The sequence below is a fragment of the Martes martes genome (assembly GCF_963455335.1).
Source record: "Martes martes genome assembly, chromosome: 10".
NCBI classification, from domain to species: Eukaryota; Metazoa; Chordata; class Mammalia; order Carnivora; family Mustelidae; genus Martes; species Martes martes.
Window position 1 is genome coordinate 30,939,577 of NC_137898.1, and position 14,088 is coordinate 30,953,664.

The following is a 14,088-nucleotide window of genomic DNA, read 5'->3' on the forward strand; positions in this document are numbered from 1 at the left end:
ACAGTTGGTGGATATTCTCTTTTGCTTTCCTTAGTTTTCTTTCTCTGTTTTGAGTTTTTGAATTTTGGCATCATATTCAGTTCATTGATATTCTTCGATCTTGTCCATATTACTATTGAGTCCATCAGAGGCATACTTCATTTCCATTGCAGTGTTTTTGAGCTAAAGCATTTCTTTTTGCTTTTCTTTTTAGAATTTCCATCTCTCGGGGCACCTGGGTGGCTCAGTTGGTTAAGCCTCTGCCTTCGGCTCAGGTCATGATCTCAGGGTCCTGGGATCGAGCCCCGCATCGGGCTCTCTGCTCAGCAGGGAGTCTGCTTCCCCCTCTCTCTCTCTGCCTGCCTCTCTGCCTACTTGTGATCTCTGTCTGTCAAATAAATGAATAAAATCTTAAAAAAAAAAAAAGAATTTCCATCTCTCTACTTACATTATCCATTTGTTCTCCTATGTTTTGTCTACTTTTTCCATTAAAGCATTTAGCATATTAGTTTTTTTAATGCCACATTTGATAATTCTAATATTTCTGCCATATCTGACATGGGTTCTGATGCTTGTTCAGTCTCTTCAAACTGTGTTTCTTGACTTTTAGTATGCCTTGTAATTTTTTTGTTGAAAGATGGACATGATATACATGTGAAAGGATTTGCAATAAATAGCCTTTAGTAATGTAATGGTAAGGTTCAGGTTGTTGGGGGGGGGGTGGTGGTTGTGAAGTGTCCTATGATTAGGTCTCAATTCTTTTGGTGAGCCTGTGTCACTGGACTGTAAAATTCACAGTATTTCTCAGTTTTTTTCTCTCTCTTGGGTAGTACAGCATAGTTGGAGGGGGCTAGATCTGGATATTACCCTTTCCTGGAGTAGTTTAGGGTCAGGTCCAGTAATTTCTTCTGAGATCAGTCCTTGTTAAGAAGAACAGAATGCCCTGACATATTTCAAAATGGTTGCTTTTCCTCTCTTTCCCCTGGAAGTAGGAGGGAATTTTTTTCTGATACTGTGAGAGGTCTTGGAAGTGAAATTCACAAAACTGTGTGTATGTGTCAGGGAGGGGCTTCCCCCTGTGACTCAGTCCTCTGTTTTTGTTTTTTGTTTTTTTAAACTGTCAGAGTTGTCTATACTGAGCCTCTGGCAGTTAGTCAGTCACAGTTCAGGCTTTCCTACACTGGCACTATTTCCTGCAGAGGTTTCTGTTTGTGGATTTTTGCTCTGGTAATTTGCTAGTCTGTCTCTCCAATTGTTGAGGTAGCTATTTGCCTTATGACCTCATTGCTCTGACAGATCTAAGAGGAGTTGTTGATTTTCAGGTTGTTCAGCTTTTACTTGTCAGGATAACATGCTGTCAGGACAAAGTTTAATCTCCTTACTTGTTAGACTGGAAATAAATCCCCCTATTTTTATATATAACTATAATTTTATGAAATTAAAATTTTATTAACAATCTAGAGTAACAGATTTAAGTTTTGAACGAAGTGTTTTGTGCTGTGATACAAATAACATACTTTTATGTATAATTCAAGAAATTGGGAAATTTTACTACTTTCTGTTTTAGCATTGTTTCAAGGAAAGCAGGATTACTTAGGATAAAGATTGAAGTGTCTTCTAAATGCTAAGCCAGAGTCCAAAGGCCATTAATATTTGTAACACTATTCTATCTAGTTCTTTGGTCTTATAACTACAAATAAGTTGGTTTTTTGGATGATCAGAAAGGAAGAGCATAGGAGTAGCTCAGTATAAAACAGAAGGGGGTAATAAGCATATGTTCCTATCCCTTGAAAGTCTTAATTTTGTCTAGCAAACTAGACATTTTTTATGTAGAAAACATGTATTTTCAGTCACATCCTGGAATATTAAAGATGGCTTTTTTTAATATAAAAAGAAAACCTGTAATTTAAAAATTTGCCTGTAGTTTTAAATCAGAAGACTGTTAAAAAGACCATTCATTTTTATCAATCTAAACTTCAAATGCAAATACAAATAACTAAATACTGAGACTGAAGAGTTGTGACTAAGCACATTTTCAGTGATGTCTCTTTGATTCATTTATTTTTTAGTAAATTTTTTTGAAATTTTTTTAATCCATGACTTAATGGATTAATCATATTAATTTAGTGGTTATATTAAAATTTTCACATGCTTTTATTCAGTTTGTTTTTGCATTTTATAAAAGGATTATGCCTTCTAAGTTTCTGTACTAAGTTATGTGGTTTTTTTTTTCATTAAAAAAAGACAAAGGTTTCATTATAATACCATATTTTTAATGTTAGTTTAAGACTGACCTGTAGATGGAGACGAGGCTCATGTAAATCCATGGAGAGTCACCATTAGTAGTTTAGAGTAAAAAGAATGTCTTTTTCTTTGCACAAGTAAAATAGTGTTGCCCAGAAGCACACTTACCCCTTTCCCTGCCAGGGCTAACTAAATGTACTGATACATTATGCAGTGGTGGCCTGTCTCTCTCGAGAGCATTACAGTTAGTGACTGTGTTACCAAACAGTTCTTAGAAGAGAGAGTGTATAAAAGGGTAAAGTGAGAGAATTTTATTACTTCGAAATTTCCAAGTCTGAGTAGCTAAAAGAGTAAAAATTTTAAAATACATTTTAACAGCTATTTTTAATATTTCAGACATTCTAGGTATAAATATATTGTATTTTGTATGTAGTCTTAATTTTCAGCTCTAAGAAAACTTCTTCATTCTTTATTGTCTTTTTTAGAAGCTAGTTAATTCTAGTAACATTGATTATATCACTCATTTAAAACTTTTAATCCTTAATTTTCCCAAAGATAATTTTTATTTTTCTCTTATTCTGTTTTATGATTTTGTTCAGAACAGTTAAGCTATTGGTTTGTGATAAGATGGATTTTTTGTGTGTGTGTGCAAAGTTAAACAGACCAAACTTAGTTGTTAGATTAAACTAGATATTACAGTTCTGAATGTTGGGTTCACCATTATGGCAATCATGAAGAATTCCTGATACTATCTGTGAGCATTCATAACCTCTGCTATTTGTCTGAGTAAACGTCAGAACACTCAAGGAGATAGTGATATTTAACAGACTACCCTGTACCAGAAAAGGAGGGGTAAAGGAAAAAAGAGCACAATATTTATGACTCTAGGAACTATAAGTTGTAATTTAATGAGATCAAAGCATGTGCTGTTTACTTGCTGCACTAACAGCTTTGAATAAAATGGTTAGAAAACAGACGATGTACTAAAAGTTCAGGATATTTAAAAGCTATAAGGGCTATAAAATCAAAAGCATATTTTCAGTGGATAATCATTTCATGGAGGTCTCTGATTTTAATTTATTATGCTCTTAAGAATAAGTAATTAATATATAAGAGAAAAAGAAAGACATAAGAAATGATTAGTTTTTACTTTTGTCAGCCATATACTGAGTTTTCACTCTTACCCTCCCCTTTCCCACTTCCTTGTTGTTTCATAACAATTTTTGTAATAGAAATTGATGCCTTTTAGAGTATCTCCTAGAAAACCTAGCTGATTACAAAGCTCCGTGTTTTCAGTTGTTGAAAGTGTAGAAAGCCACAGAAGTTTGTTGAACTTTGTAACCTTGACAGAAAAAAAAACTTTTAGAAAAATGAATCCTCAGGACGCCTGGGTGGCTCAGCCATTAAGCATCTGCCTTTGGCTCAGGTCATGATCATTGGGATCCCTCCTCAGCGGGAAGCCTGCTTCTCCCTCTCCCACTCCCCCTGCTTGTGTTCCCTCTCTTGCTGTGTCTCTCTGTCAAATAAATAAATAAAATCTAAAAAAAAAAAAAAGGAAAAATGAATCCTTTTTTATTAATTCAGAGAATTAAAAACCACTTGACAGAAATATGTTTTAGCAACATATACTTCTGTTTAATTGTACTTTTATCTGTAGAACTTTGCATTTTAGGATTGAATCTAGAATAGATTACTAGTGTAAAACTAGTATAAAAGGCATCTAATAATTTCTAAGTTGTTTGAATGTTTATTTATTTCTTACAGGTGTATCTTGCTTTAGGAAAACCCAATATAAAAAAATGAAAGTTCAAAGTTACAAATTTTAAAACTACCAATTTAGTACACAAAAAAAGCAACTTGAAAGCAAGTTTTTTGAAATACCATTGTGTAAAGAAAGATGTACATTATTTTAAGTCCAGTATTATTGGTGGCTTTTTAAAAAAGTAGAGTCAATCGAGCACAAAAGATCGTTTTTAATACTTGGATGATATATGACTAAATACTGGGTAACAATATAAAAATTAGCCAAACATCCCATAAATCTGAGTTGAGATTAAAACTTTGAAGTCCTCTGACAGACATTTTTCCTTTGAATTAACCTCTTAAATTTTTAAGAAGTTAAATTAATTGCTGAAATTACCAGTTGTTTTTTTTTTAATATCCTTCAGAGTCCATAGTCAATTTGACTACCATCTCATGTTTTCAAATGTTTATCCAGGGTGAAAATAACAAGGTCAGTATGTTCTTTTGTTCAATAAGTTTGTTAAGTCAAAGACCCTCTAGTCTAGTGTAATGTTTTATTATACTGTCTTATTTCTGTAATTGTTGTTTTCTAGCATATTCTTGGATCTGTACTTATAATGAAGAATTAACCAGTTTTAAAGATTTATTTATTTATTTATTTGACAGACAGAGATCACAAGTAGGCAGAGAGGCAGAGAGAGAGAGGGGGAAGCAGGCTCCCTGCTGAGCAGAGAGCCCTATGCGGGGCTCGATCCCAGGACCGTGAGATCACGACCCGAGCCGAGGGCAGAGGCTTAACCCACTGAACCACGCAGGCGCCCCTAGAATTAATCTATCTTAAATTCACAAATTTAGGGCTGTCGATTACAACAGTCATGGTTGTAGCCAAAAAATATGCTGTTCTTTTAAAGTTAATATAATGCTAGTGACTCACCATCTACTAGCTTTATTTTTCCATTATTGTACTGGTCTGTTCACATTTAAACCATGAGCATCTGTCTATATACATGGTGATCTGTAGGGCTGTGGTTGTTACATTGAATGGAGTGAAGCCAGCTTGTTCAATCAGTGATTAAACCCTCAGCACTATACTTAAACCTACCACTTTCTATTTAGTCTTACAAATTGACTGTGAACTCTTGTGTCATTAATAATCTCTGTCTGGTTCACATCAACTGCTCTTACCAAATATTTTTATTGCCTTTTTTTTATCCTGAATAAATCAACATTTGTGTTCATCAAATCTGATATTAGGTAAAGTCACTTTTTTTTCATAATCATGTTTATCAGTTTTCTTCTTATAGTCATTATAATGTTTAGTTCCTTTTAAATTCATTGAATGTATTAGGCTGCTATAGGATGAGTATAAAACATGGTACCTTTCCTTGAGGAGCTCATGGTCTACAGGAAAATTCTTATTTTTAGATATGAAAAAGTGAATCTTAATTCTTTAAATAAATAAAATAATATTTAATTATACCATTAATAAGACTTTATTTTGAAAGTGGAAAAAAATAATTCTAGAATTCCATTCTTGGATTCACTTAGTGATAATAAAGGTAATAGTGCCTGACATGTAGTAGATACTCAACAAATACTTGTTGCATGGAGTATTACACAGCACAAGATTTGTTAGTTTTTAAAAAATTAAATTTCTAATTTACAAATGAGGAACTTGAGACAGAAGGAAGTTAAATAAGTTACCTAAAGTTACATAACAAGGAAAATAAAGCCAGGACTGGAACCTAGACAAATTTTGACTCCAGAACCCACAATTTTAACCTTCCTAATAGTGATAGCAGCATAAACAATTTGTCCACATACATTTCTTCTCTTATTCCCCATTAGAAACCATATATTTATCAAAAAGGGAAATTGTTTACTATTCATACTCCTGAAACAACAGCTCCTTCTATGTTTTGACTCTCAAGATCTATAGACTAGTGTGTCCCTGCCTTGAAACTTTATCATTAAACACTACTTCCTTTGGGGTCTCTCATTTCCTCTTTCTCCAGCCAGAACATCCTTTTCTGTCTGTACCACGGTGCTCTCAAATCTGTTCTCTCTGCCTCTAGTCCTTCAGTCCCCACTACAGTACGCTGTCCTTTAGTCTCTTCTGCCTACGTATAATTCCCTGAATAATATTTCTCATTTATTCTGTTAGTCTTAATTCATCACTTTACCTTTTTCTTTCAAACTAAACCTTCCAACTGTTGTCATCTCAAAGAGGTGCTTGACCCAGACCTGTACGGGCATTGCTTTTCTCCTTTCCCCCTTTTGTTTTCTTGTTTTTAATATGAGTAGAATGACCCCTACCTTTCTTGTTTTATATATGTGTAATAAACATAAGACAATAAATGCTTGGAAAACACTTCAGAAAGTCAAACATGCCATAGAAATTTATGGGATTATTGTTCCTTGCAAGTAAAATTAGGTTAAGATTAGGATTAAGGCAGCTTTGTTAGATTCAGTTTTTCTGCACCACAGACTGTATAGGTAGTTTATATGTATAGTCTTTTAAGACAATTGAAACACAGATTCATTTGCCTTTAAATTCCTTTATCAGATAGGAAAGTCTGAAACTCCTTCTGACTCATCAATTGCTCTTTCTCCTTTCATGCTTGAACTATTTTCTATTTCTACAACATCTGGTTCTCTCCAAACTATCTTCTTCAGATCATCTTTAAATTTCTTAAAATCATAGGGATCATCTAATCTTGTTTTTGTCTTTGAGCTGCAGAACCCTCAGTTCAAGATGTAGAATCTCCATATTAAAACAAATAAGGTAGAGCTGCTTTTGCTTAAAAGGAAGCTTGGAGGAACACTGGAACTATACTTAAGTGCTCTTTCTCCTCTATTAGCAGCTATTAATGGTGTCCACAGACCGTCTAGGACTTCTCAGAGCACAATTTAAAAACCACTAAGTGGATCCAACCTCTCCTGTTTTTGTAAAGGGAACTGAAACCTAAAGAGAGTAGGTGAGGGGTGCCTGGGTGGCTCAGTTGGTTAAGTGACTCTTGGTTTCAGCTCAGGTCTGATCTCTTAGTCGTAGGATCGAGCCCTGGGTTGGGCTCTGCACTCAGTGCAGAGTCTGCTTTAGCTTCTTTTCCCCTCTCTGTCTGCCCCTCCTCACTAGCTTGATCTCAAATTAATTAATTAATTAATTAACTAATAAAATCTTAAAAAAAAAAAGGAAGGGAGGTGAATTACCCAATGTCAATCATCTTGTAAAAAATATTCTCCATATGTGCTCGCTTTGGCAGCACATATACTAAAATATTCTCCATTTATCTTCTATTATACTGTATAATATTTATAACCAGTAATATTCTAAACAACCTGTGTATTTTACAATGTTAGCTGAAACTTTTCTTGCAGTAGACATTGTGATAATTCTGCCAATATTCAGTCTACTTTATATGATCATTCTGTCTCTAAGGCAGTTAATACAATCTCCATTTTTCATGCCAGTGTTTGGTTCAGGAATGAGCCTGTGATCTGGTTCTGGCCAATAAAAAGTGGTTCAAAGAAAAATTTTCTTACTCTTCAGAAGGAGTCCCAGGAAGCGACTGTTGCTATGTTGTATCTAAATTGGCCCCTTGTTGTAGTCCCAACATTGGAAGAAAGAGGACGGTTCCAAGAATGGAAAGTGGAGAAATGAAAATACCCTAGTCTTTGATAATACGTAGTCTTTATTAAATTTCCTGAATCCTGATTGAGTGCCTGAATCAACCAACACAAGAAACTCCCCAAATTTTTAGTTTTTTTATTTTAATTTTTTTAAGTTCTTAATTCCAATATATTTAATATACAGTCTTATATTCCTCTCAGGTGTACAATGTAGTGATTCAACAATTCTATACATTACTCAGTGCTCATCATGATAAGTGTACTCTTAATCTCTTTCACCTATTTCACCCATCCCCCTCACCAAACTCCCTTCTGGTAATCATCAGTTACCTTGGTTTGTCTCTCTTTCTGTATCTCTCTCACTCTCTCTCTCTCTCTCTCTCTTTTTTTTTTGTCTTTGCTTGTTTGTTTCTTAAATTCCACGTATGAGTGAGATCATGTGGTATTTGTCTTTCTGTGACTCATTTTACTTAGCATTGTATTCTCTAGCTCCATCCATGTCATTGCAAGTGACAAGATTTCATTATTTTTTATAGCTGAATAATATTCCATAGTATGTGGAATATTTGGGATTTTATACACACACACATATTTATATGTGTGTATATATACGCATATATATTTATCCCACATCTTTATCCATTAATCTATTGATGAACATGGACTGCTTTCGTAGTTTAGCTATTGTAAATACTGCTGCTATAAACACAGGGGTGCGTATATCCCTTTGAATTAGTGTTTTTGTATTTTGGGGGTAAATACCCAATAGTGTGATTGCTAGATCATACACTTCTTTTTAATTTTTGAGGAAACTCCATACCGTTTTCTACAGTGGCTGTACCATACAGTTTGCATTCTCATCAACAGTGCATGAGAGATCTCTTTTGTCCACATCCTCCCCAACATTTGTTGTTTCTTGTGTTTTTGATTTTAGCCATTCTAACAGGTGTGAGGTGATATCTCAGTGTAGTTTTGATTGGCCTTTCCCTGATAATGAATCATGTGGAGCATCTTTTCATGTGTCTGTTGGCCATCTGTATGTCATCTTTGGAGAAATGTCTTTCATGTCTTCTGCCCATTTTTAAATTGGATTATTTGTTTTGGGGGTGTTGAGTTTTACAAGTTCTTTATATATTTTGGATACTAACCCTTTATTGGATTTGTAATTTTCAAACATCTTCTATTCCATATGCTGTCTTTTTAGTTTTCTTGATTGTTTCCTTTGCTGTGCAGAAGCTTTTTATTTTGATGTAGTCCCAATAATTTATTTTTGCTTTTATTTCCTTTGCCTTGGGGGACACATCTAGAAAAGTATTGCCACAGCTCATGTCAGAGACATTATTGCCTGTGGTCTAGTCTTCTAGGATTTTTATCCATTTTGAGACTCTTTTTGTGTATGGTGTAAGAAAGTGGTCTGGTTTTCCCAACACCTTTTGTTGAAGAGACTGTCATAGTTGGATAGTCTCTCGTGCTTTGTTAAGATTAATTGACCTTAAAGTTGTGGGTTTATTTCTTGTTTTTTTTTTTTTATTCTGTTCCACTGATCTGTGTGTCTGTTTATGTGCCAGTACCATACTGTTTTCATTATTACAGCTTTGTAATATAACTTGAAGTCCAGAATTGTGATGTCTCCAACAATTTGCTTTTCTTTTTCCAAATTGCTTTGGCTATTCAGGGATTCAGGGTCTTTTGTGGTTCCATGCAGATTTTAGAATTGTTGGTTCTAGTTCTGTGAAAACTGCTGTTGGCATATTGAAAGGGATTGCATTAAACGTGTAGATTGCTTTGGGTAGCATAGACAATTTAACAATATTTGTTCTTCCAATCCATGAGCATGGGATGTCTTTCCATTTCTTTTTTCCTCTTCAGTTACTTTCATCAGTGTTTTATAGTTTTCAGAGTACAGGTCTTTCACCTCTTTGGTTAAGTTTATTCCTAGATGTTTTATTTTTTTTTTTGGTATAACCATAAATGGGATTGCTTTTTTTAGTTTCACTTTCTGATGCTTCATTATTAGTGTATAGGAATGCAGCAGATTTCTTTACATTGATTTTGCATCCTGTGACCTTCTGAATTTATTTATCAGTTCTAGTGGTTTTTTGGTAATGTCTTTCAGGTTTCTATCTATAGTATTATGTCATCTGCAAATAGAAAAAGTTTTATTTCTTCCTTACCGATTTGGATGCCTTTTATTTCTTTTTGTTGTCTGATTGCTGGAGCTAGGTCTTCTAGTACTATGTTAAACAAAAGTGGAGAACCAGGGACACCTGGGTGGCTCAGTGGGTTAAGCCTCTGCCTTTGGCTCGGGTTAAGCCAACCAGCATTGGGCTCTCTGCTCGGCAGGGAGACTGTTCCCCGCCCCACCCCCCGCCGCCTCTTTGCCTACTTGTGATCTCTGTCTGTCAAATAAATAAATAAAATCTTTAAAATAAAAAAGTGGAGAACCTACCCAACTTTGGATTCCCTGTTATGTGGAAGAATAAATGTCATTATTTGTATGGTCTCTGATACTTGTAATCAAAGCATCCTGTTACTGATACTTGGTGTTTTTAGTTACAGAATAATACTGTGTTTTGTAAAAAAAAATAATAGATGTTTAAAGTACAAAATGTGTTCATTTTATAACATCTGTATGATTGCTTGCTTTTTAAGGGTCTTTTGGTACAAATTCCTTTGGCTCCCTGATTACCTTTTGTCTTTCATTCCTCCAAAGTTCTATCCTGTGGTCTCTTTCAGTGAGCTCTCATATCTGTGATTTAGTCATTCACTTCATGCAGATGACTTTATATTTGCGGCCTTATGTTGCCCTCTATCTCAGTTCTATATTTTCATCTCCTTTTATGACATACTGTAATTTCAGGGTCAGCAGGGCACATAGTGGATTGATTCTTCATTCTCCATCTCCCTCCTTTCTCCCTCCACATCCCCCCAAATCCATGCAGCTCTCCTTTCAAAGGAAATCCTCTTGCTGACTGTGAAGATGAACCATTGCTGGAACACTGAAACTTCTTTTGAGGGAATTCATCTCATGTAACCTTCTGTAATTCCAAAAAATATGAATGAAGGACTTTTTAAAATATATATATAATTTAATATAATTAATATAATATAATATTTTTTAATATAACAACCTATGGCTCAGGCATAATGATTTGTGCTTTTTTGGCTTTCTTAATAGTCAGTCACAGAACATTGTTCATCACTGTTTCTTGTCTTAATACATTTTCATCTATTTCTTAAGTGAAGCAGACTTCCAATATCCTTTCTGTTGTCATGCTTTCTTTTTCACATTGCATGGTTTTTCTTTTCATTTCTTTTAGCTTCACTTAGACACTCTGGAATAATCTTTTTCCTTTATTCTCTTTGTCTATTCAATTATATTTTCCTTTAGAATATCTCATATTTGCCATTCTTCATTTCTTAAAATATAGACATTTATCATCTCATGCCTGGATTGATAAAATAGCCCCTTAGCCAGTGTTCTTTTTTTTTTTTTTTTTTAAAGATTTTATTTATTTATTTGACAGAAATCACAAGTAGGCAGAGAGGAAGGCAGAGGGGTAGGGGAAGCAGGCTCCCTGCTGAGCAGAGAGCCCAATGCAGGGCTCGATCCCAGGACCCAGGGATCATGACCCAGGGATCATGAAGGCAGAGGCTTTAACCCACTGAGCCACCCAGGTGCCCCTAGCCAGTGTTTTTTTATCTGGTTTTTATTCATTCTTTTTTTTTTTTTAAGGTGTTTATTTGAGACAGAAAGTGAGTAAGAGAGAGCGCACATGAGCATGAGAGGGAGAAGAGGGAGAAGCAGTATTCCCTGCTGAGCAGGGAGCCTGATGTGGGTCTCGATCCTGGGATCATGACCAGAACTGAAGGCATGTGCTTAACTGACTGAAGCACCCATGCGCCCTTGGTTTTTATTCATTCTTGTTGCCAAACTAACTTTACTGGTTTACTAGTTCATTGCTTCTATGTGCCTGATACACTAGATACTTAGTATATAGAGGGAATGGTAGATTGAATACTTCTCTTTTGCCTACCAAATCAAGTCCCAAATTTTTTTCCAGCTTTATTAAGTTATAATTGACATATAACATTGTGTAAGTGTAGGTGTACAACATACTGATTTAGTCCCATACTTCTTTAATTGACTTTTCATAGCTTCTGTGGTCTGGCCCCATTCTATATCTTCAACATCATTTCCTACTACTTCTTAAGCATCTTCTGTTCTATTTAATGTAAAATCTTTGTTGCAATTGTCATAATTCTTCATTATTCCTTCCTTTTTGCCTTTGCTCTCCTCCACAGCCCCTCCCCACACTTAAAATCCCTTCTTTCAGTTTATTTGTATTGAACAGGATTGAGTCAGGAAATAGATGGCTAGAATAGAATGGGTAAAAGAGAAAAATTTGATGAAGCAACTGTTTACAAAGTTATGGGCAGAGTTCAGGGAAACAAGGAGGAGCTCTGAAGCACCACAGGGATAGAAGCAGTAGGGGAATGATTATACCACATAAACCTGAGGGGGCAAGGGACAGAAGCAGATAGTGGGAACCTGGAAAGAGGTGTAACCTTCGGTAAAGTTAGAGAGCTATTGTCATTTTGTGGTCATGTGGGGAGGAAACAAGGAAATACCTCAATCTCTCTGTCTTCCCAGCATACTGATTTGCTGGTGCCTTCCAGAGATTGAAGCCAACCAGGAGTCAGAGGGCAAGAAGAATTGTTTGCTATATCCACAGATATCCACACACAGGGGACAAAGCAGTGTGAAGAAAGGGTGGAGAGTGAGTCAGGACAGACAAATGGAGGATATCTGGCATACTACTCAGTCTTCAAGGCATACCTCTTTTGTTCAGACTTCTTTCATTATTCAGTACTTGCTGATTGTTCTCTTTGTATCGGCCACTAATTTGTCTGCCTGCTTTTCTAAGAGTCAAGTCCTCTCTCTTGACCCATGCCTGGTTACTTTAGCAGTCGTTTATGCAATGCACATATCTGAAAGGGACATGTGAACTAAAACCATTAATCCTTTCTCCTGGATTTTGAACTAGGTATTGAGTTATGGGTGAGTTTTCATGGGGCATCTAAAGCTATAACATGTAGAACTCTGGACATATTGGCAGCCCTATTTTCTGCTGCTCGCTTTTCAGCTTCCGGAATATTACACCCTTGATTTTCCACCTACCTCAGTTGACTGTACTTCTCAGCCTTCCATAGTAGCTTCTTCTGGAATCTATGCGTGTTGGAGTTCTTGAGGACACAGTCATTTGCCAACTTCTCTCTTCTAACTAACAACTGAGTGATTGCCCTTATATCCATAGTTATATATACTGTTACATACTACACTATATATATGTATATCCTATACACTGATACTTTAAGAAATATGTGTTTACTTTAGAAAAAAAAGAGAAAATTCTAATCAGTACAATGAAGACAATAACAGTTTCTTGTAATCTCACCACCCTAATGAATTAACTTTTTTCTGCAAAAGAGTTGTTTGTTGTTATTGTTTATTCAGTTCTTATATACAGTCTTTTAAAAACTAAAGTATATTAGTCAGGATTCTTAACTCTAAGATGATTTTTGTCAGCAAAGGAATTTGGATGTTGGTCATCTCAGACTTAGAAAATGGTTAGAAACAAGGGAAGCTATACAGTATCCAAGACCACACACCATAAAACCAACTTCCACATGGACCATTATACATTGTAGGTTGTACTGTCACTGTTGACTATCGTGGATGCTGCTTCTGCTATAGTGGTACCATTGTTGTCCATGGAAATGTGATGTTACTACCATTGTCCCTAAAGCCTATAGCAGAAGGATTTGTAGCAGTTCTTGTTCTTTGTGATATTGCTTCCTGATCCAATATCCAGGACAGGTACATCTGATTAGCAGAATCTAGCCTCATGCTTAAAAAAGCTACTATCTGGCATTTCTGGCTCTTCTAGTGGACAGTGGACTCATAATGTAGAATTCCTCCAAAATTTAAAGGGAGGTCAGATACTATGTAGTTAAAAATGTGAAAATTGGGTTCTTGAATATTTAATATAGTCAGTATCCACAGAACAGCAGAATAATAAATTACACACCAATTCAGAAGTTGGTATTTCAGAATTTTAATGTATTTGGATGATATCTATTAAGCTCAATGGACATGTGACTTCACAAATGAAGACTTCTTTTGTACCTTCCTCAATTCTAATAATCTGTAATGATGCTAGAGTTATTTTTCTGAATTACAAATCTTATGTCTTTCTCCTACTCAAAATCCTACAATTATTAATTCCTCATTGCCTATAGGATAAAATTAAAGCTCTTTTTAGCTTGGCCTATAAAGCCCTTTCAATACTTGAGTCCTGTCAGATTTCTAGCCATAACCATGAATACTCTACTCCTCTCCCTCATCCATTACATATTAGCTCCAGCCGTAACCTATTCTGTTTCCCTGAAAAGTGCCATACTGCTTCATGTTTCTGTATGTTTGTGCAT

General features: G+C 35.3%; 1 protein-coding gene across 1 annotated transcript in view; it reads left to right on the forward strand.

Moving 5' to 3' along the window:
- Positions 1 to 14,088, forward strand: part of CCDC73 (coiled-coil domain containing 73) — a 107,727-nt gene that overhangs the window by 62,810 nt on the left and 30,829 nt on the right. The window lies entirely within an intron of this gene.